This window comes from Aplysia californica, unplaced genomic scaffold, assembly GCF_000002075.1.
Source record: "Aplysia californica isolate F4 #8 unplaced genomic scaffold, AplCal3.0 scaffold00297, whole genome shotgun sequence".
Lineage (NCBI taxonomy): Eukaryota > Metazoa > Mollusca > Gastropoda > Aplysiida > Aplysiidae > Aplysia > Aplysia californica.
In genome coordinates, this window is record NW_004797567.1 from 505,045 (window position 1) to 512,041 (window position 6,997).

At 42.6% G+C, this 6,997-nt stretch overlaps 1 protein-coding gene across 1 annotated transcript in view; it reads left to right on the top strand.

Annotated features, from left to right (window-relative positions):
* The window catches only part of LOC101858115 (oxysterol-binding protein-related protein 6), a gene marked incomplete in the record, with an annotated part of 164,943 nt that overhangs the window by 48,298 nt on the left and 109,648 nt on the right, over positions 1 to 6,997 (top strand). The window contains 1 exon segment of the mRNA XM_035970632.1: positions 197 to 366.

The following is a 6,997-nucleotide window of genomic DNA, read 5'->3' on the forward strand; positions in this document are numbered from 1 at the left end:
ACAACAACAACAACAACAACAACAACAACATCACCACCAACAACAACAACAACAACAACAACAACAACAACAACAACAGCAGCAACAACAAGAACCAGAACAACAACAACAAGAACAAGAACAAGAACAACAACAACAACAACAACAGCATCTCAACAGCTAATTTCATTTTTACTTTTTTGTCTTTCTATTACAGAAAACGTTTACGTCCTGTATACGCACGTCTTTGACTTCTACAAGGAGAAAAGCACGAAGTGTGAGGATTTGTACACTTGTAAAAAAAGAAACACAGTGAAGGAATAGCGATCAGGACGTTAGCATCTAGTGCACTGGGATTATACTCTAGTCTGTCACCTACAAGCTCTGGTAAGTCACTTGTTCTTGGGGGTTGGATGGGGCACGGTGTTACCTACCTCTGTTGAGAAAAGACTTCTCTGTGTAGTTCATTTATTATAAACGGTAGATGAGGATTTGATCTATCTGTGTGGGTGGTTGGCAGGTGCTCTAGTGTGGGTTGCTTCTTCCTTCCTATCAAACATCTATCGTCTTTATCTGCACGTCTTCTTTTTATGTTTGTTACTCTCTTGTAACTCCTCTAATCTTCTGGCGCTCATATGACCTTATGCAGTTGCGAGCATCGTAAAACGTCTACTAAAACAAGATTTCATCTGTGAACACGGATGAACAGGGACAATGAATAATGATACAGGTACGACATAACATGAAATAATATGGGGTACACCACATAACGTGCAGAGAACATGAACTAACTTCATAAACACATAACCATACATTTCTTAGTGTCGTGCTGGGCGGTGGTGGGGATGACACTGTTCGAAACACAAACGAGACGTATTGGAGTACGGTTCGTTTATTTAGAGTAGGTTTTCAAGACTCGAATCTGCACTTACTTACGGCCTGGTCATTTCCGAGATTGATGTGAAATTCAGAATTCACGCCATCTAAAGTAACCTTCAATGGCAGATATGGCGTTGATTGAACCGGCCCCAGGTCACACTAAGACAAAGGTGGGTGAGTGGTTGGCGGGTGCTCTGGTGTGGTTTGCTTCTTCTTTCCTATAAAAAATCCATCGTCTTTTATCTCCCCTACGTCTTTTTTTCTGTTTGTTACTCTCTTGTAGCACCTCATGCCTTTGATATCCACCGCCCAATTTGCCACCTTTAACAGGATGCCGTTTCCGTTCAGCCCACCGAGATCTACATTGATCTAATATATTTCCTTTACTTTTATCCGCCGCTTATACCCTTTTGGGTGTCCCGGGAAGAAAGAGACGTCTCTCTGCCACTGGCCGGAGAGCTTGGGTCAGGGAGATGCCGTGAGTTGTTAGTGTTTCCCTGACTCCATCTATCCAGGTCTTTCCAACTGGGGCATTTAGTAACACCTGTCACAACTCGATGTGTGATCCACAGGAAGGCAATCATTACCAAGTCGCTCATAATGGACAATACCGCCCAGGTTACCAAGCACTAGGTGGATGGTTGGTGGGTGCTCTGGTGTGGTTTGCCCCTTCTTTCCTGTTAAAAACTATCCTCTTTATATCTTCTCCTTGTTTTTTAAAATGTTTGTTACTCTCTTGTAACACCTCTAATCTTCGGCACTTATATAACCTTATTGTGCTGCAAGTGCGCAAAACTCTTTAAAAAAAAAGCCAAGCGCTGGACTTTCAGCTTGACTTCTCTTTGTCTCTAGACACAACTTTTCCTGTAACTAAAGCTGAAACACCGGAAAACGTGTGTCTTTGTGTTTTCCGGACCCGCCGTGTTTAGAACTATATTATCGAAGTTCCCCCCGCTGTTTATGATCTGTAGAAACGGGTCACATCCTGGTTTTTAATTCGGTCTATAAAAAAACAACTCAAAACATTTTCGTCTATAATTACCGTTTGGAAGGACTCCAATACACACCTTCCGCATTCCCGTCTCCCGTTTCGGAAATAACAGGTTTTGTTTTAGTAGAGGCACTTGCAACTGCATACGGTCATATGAGCGCCCAGGGCTGGATATCAACAGAGAAGTCCTTACAGGGAATTAGACTTACTCTGCTCACCTCTCTAGCTTCAACTGCACAAAGACTTATTTGACTTTCAAGGCACCCCGGAAATAACGGGCCACAAGAGTGCGCCAAACATACGCAATAAGTAGAGGAAAATGACGATAGTAAGGATTAGGAAAGAAAAAGCAGCAGTTCCCTGTTGCAGTTCAGGGACAGTAAAATGAGCGTGACATTGATGAATCAGCCCATTTACAATTACAATTCTACTGTGCATAAATAAGAACTCAAGATATTAATGCCCCCCCTTTGGGAATGGACTAAAGACACTTCAGTCAGTAGTACCGCCCCTGGGGGTATGAAATAACAGAGAGACGTCCCACTTGAATTTAGCACCCAAGATTTTGTTTTCTGGGTTTGTTTCACTCTTGCGGGTAGGTGGTGGGTCTGGTATAGCTGTTGTCTTCTACTTGTTTTCAGTTTTCCTGTCCTGAGACTTGTAAATATATGTAGTCTGTTATGTTGACATTGATTGAAGACTTTTACACACACACAAAAAAAGTAAATTTTCAGTTTCCAAGGACTCTCAAACCATGGGCATTTCCTCGCAAATTGTCCCCTTCTTTAATCGCAAATATCTCGATTTCTATTCTAGATAAATGCTTACTTTTTCATTTAGAGCGAGACATAGAACATTCAGATGTTGTCGCTTTTATACTGCCTTTGAGTTTTCTGCAAGACCCCCCCCCCCTCTCTCTCTCTTTTGAATTTCCCCGGGTGGCGGCCAAAGCCTACTCTTATCGATTTTAGACCACCAAGGGATCTTTAACCTTCGTGACTTGCACACGGGCCCTCCGAGATTTTTCGCCCTTGTCCGAGAAGGCTAGGTCTTGATCTTTCCTACCAGAAGATCAGGGGTGTGGCTGAAAGACAGCAGTAAGGAGGAGCTAAGGAGTAGCAGTAGAAAGGCTGCAGAAAGAGTCAAGAGCCCAGAGGAGGGGCAAAGGAGGTGAGGAGGTGGGGGCAGAAAGAGGAGACGAAAGCAGACGACAGAACATTGCTAGAGAGCAGGAAAGGAGGTGAAAGGAGACAATTTTAGAGAAGAAGATGTTTCGTTTGCTACACGGATTCGAACCCGGGACCTTTGAATGAGAGGCCAACACCTTAACCTCTAAGCCACGAGAGCCCACACCAGCGTCTGGGGTGGAGCGGTTTGGCGCTTTGCCATCACAAGCAGAAGACCCGAGTTTAATTCCCGTTGCGGGAAAGTTTTTATCGCCTGTCTTTCATCCCGGGTTAGCACGGTCGAAGCCTGTTTCCCAAAATGATCTTAAATGTGTTGATGGGAAAGTAAAATTACCGTCATAATATTGTTGGAGAGTGCAAACTGGACACGCGCCTTTAGTCATTGCAGCCAAGCGTTAAGTTAAAAAAAACTTCTTTTTTTAAAATCACGAACGTCCAATTTCTAAAATTCGCTTTTCTGAGTGTGCTGAAATGTCTAATTATTGTGTACCCTGTTCGTGGGTGATTGGCGGGTGCTCTGGTGTGGTATGCCCCTTTTTTCCTATCAAACATTTATCGTCTTTATCTCCCCTCTTTCTTTTTGTGTTTGTTACTGTCTTGTAACACCTCTAATCTTTGGCGACACTTATATGACCTTATTGTGTTGCAAGTGCCGTAAAAGTTTTACTAAAACTAAACATACCCAGTCCAACCGTAGTCAGTTAACACAGAGTATTAAAAGAAAATTGACCTCCTTATACGTAGTTCAAGAACTGATCATCATAGGCATGGCTCTAACTATCTAACTATGAGGTCCAAATTCCTTTATCTTGTCACCCAAGCTCACAACAAACCACACACACCTCAAGAATACATCAGAATAAAATATTTATTGTCGATTATCGTTGTTTATTTTTTTTTATATCTTAAATGAAGTAGAAGACATTAAATTTTCAATAGATCAGAATAGAGAAACATTCATGGAAAGTCACTTTTTAGCCTTTCGAGGCTCGTAGCGCCCAACAGCACGTTTCGTCTTACGACTAATTTAATTATGACTGGGGCGGACAGAATTGAGGACAGCTAGCCCCTAATGCTCTTTCGTTTGCAGGGTGTACGTATGTATGGTAGGAAGAAAAGAGAAAGGGGGGAAGGGGGGCGGGGCGGAGGAGAGTAATTATTTCTGTGTTTATTGTGTGTTTACGGTTTATTTGGGGTCTGTATGCATGTGTAAAGGTGTGTGCTCTGTGTGTTTATATAATTTGTCTGTCTGTCTGTCTGTCTGTCTGTCTGTCTGTCTGTCTGTCTGTCTGTCTGTCCTTCCGCCCCTCTCTCTCTCCCTCTTTCTCTCTCTCTCTCTCTTTCTCTCTGTCTTTCTTTCTCTCTCTGTCACCCTCACTCACTCACTCTCTCGCACACACAAACATGCTCCCCCCTCACACACACACACACTCACACACACACACACACACACACACTCTCTCTCTCTCACACACACACACACACACACACACACACTCACACACACACACACATACTCACAAACGCACAAGCATACATAAACACACACACACACAGACACGTAGACACACATGTTCACACGCGCACGACATCAGCACCCCCCCCCTCCACACAAACACACATACACACACACACGCGCGCGCGCGCACAAACAAACACAAAAGCAAACAAACAAACAAACAAACAGACATACACACAAACAAACAAACAAACAAGCAAACACATACAAGCAAAGAAACAAACAGACAAACAAACAGACACGCGCACAATTCCCTTGCACCTCGCTGAAACAGGCTCTGACATGGAATGACGCGACACACCGCTCCGCGCTTGTTTGCTGGAACAGCATGGTGCATGTTTTCATCCTCTCTCTTTGCGCTGCTGGTCCCGGGGATCGCCATAGCAACGGGACAGGTGAGGGATGCGGTTACTGGACCTCTCATTAGTTAAAATTGACTGGCTGGGAGTAGAAACGTTACGGGGTGGTTGGAGGGCGCCACAAGTAGGGCCAATTTCTTGACTTTCCCTCTCGGCTTCTTCTTTCCTATCAAACATCTATCTTCGTCTTTATCTCCCCTCCTTCTTTTTATGTTTGTTACTCTCTTGTGACACCTATAATCTTCGGTACTTATATGACCTTATTGTGTTGCAAGTGCCGTAAAACTTTTACTTAAACAAACTTACTTCCCTCCTTCTTTTTTGTGTTTGTTACTCTCTTGTAACTCCTATACTCTTCGGCACTTATATGACCTTATTGTGTTCCAAGTGCCTTAAAACTCCTACTAAAGCTAAAACTAAACTCAGGTAGCGTTTAAAAAAAAGTTTTGAGTTAAAAGAAGCACATCGACACAATAACGGCTGTGTAGTGAAGGGATGAAGCAAGACAGATATATGTGGGTGGTTGGCAATTAGTGCTCTGGCGTGGTTTGCTTCTTCTGTACTATCAAACATCTATCGTCCTTATCTCCACTCCTTCTTTTTTATGTTTGTTACTCTCTTATAACACTTTGAAATCTTCTGGCGCTCATATGACCTTATTGTGTTGCAAGTGCCTTAAAACTCCTACTAAAGCTAAAACTAAACTCAGGTAGCGTTTAAAATAAAGTTTTGTGTTAAGAGAAGCACATCGACACAAGAACGGCTGTGTAGTGAAGGGATGAAGCAGGACAGAGAGATAGAAACAACATAACAAAAAAAGAAGTGAAGTAGGATCCTACTAGTGGCGCTCTCAAACTAGAGGTGGGCAAAATCCGGATAATCCATAAGGATAACCGGATAATTCTCAATGAGACATTACCCGAATTCAGACTCTTTAACTCTCTTGCCTGACCCGCCCGTTTGCCGAAGTGGGTGCACCCATGAGTTGAAGTAGTGCTAACCCGTTTGTTAAAGTGGTTGTAAAACATTTGCCGAAGCGGTTCATGTCATATTATTTGTCGAAGAGGTGCACTAACATGTTATCCGGATTTTTGTTAAAGCGACTCATTGCCCAGCCCTACCTCAAACCACCCGCCCAGGTTGCAGTAACGCGTCGGATCAAGAACAACATATATTATTATTATGATTATTATTGTTATGATGATGATGATGATGATGATGATGATGATGATGATGATGATGATAGTATTTTTTTTACGGTATACGTGTTCTCTTCCGGTCAGTGGTCGCTGTACGTCGTTGATTTGTTCATCCTACGATGCCCCCCCCACCCCCTTTGCGCCTTTCTTTTAACCCTATCCGTACGCTCTGGGGTCATTTTGTACCTTCGGGGTTGTATTCTACACATTTCAGAATACTTCATGTACGAAGATCTCTTTGAAACTTTCAGTATTTCTAAAAAAAACCCAAAACCAAAACAAAAACAAAAACCCCGTACAGATCGGATAAACGAGTAAATTTTTTCTTTGGAAAGTGGTGGCTTAGAGTTCCACACGTCGTATGGATACGATAGTATAACACGACGTACGGATAGGGTTAAACCATCGTGTTGTTGAATCGATGGTGATACAGAAAGCCGCTATACCATTTACGTCAAGGTTCTCAGTCAAAGCAATTTGCGAAAGTTTCTCCCAGGAAGATAATTTTTCGCTCGGCATCGGGTTCCAGATAAGTACCTCCACTGGAAGATCGTGTTTCCGTTTCATTTATCCCAAACGACATATTTATGCCTTGTCATGCTAAAAGTAATTGTGAGGCAGCGTGGTGAAATCAGGCGCTCGTCAAAATAATGAAAGCGAAGAAACTGGCATTTTCCCCCAAGTTTGGGAATTTTTGTCGAATTTTTTTTTTTTTTGGCTCAACACCTTTCATTCCCATTAAAGAACACATTTCTGTGTGCATTTTACTGAAAAACATTGATTAAAGACATAAAAGATGTAAATTTTCAGTTTCCACGGACTCACAAGCTAAGGAAATAACTCAATTTAGGCTGCCATTTTCTCGCTAATTTTGCCCCTGAAAG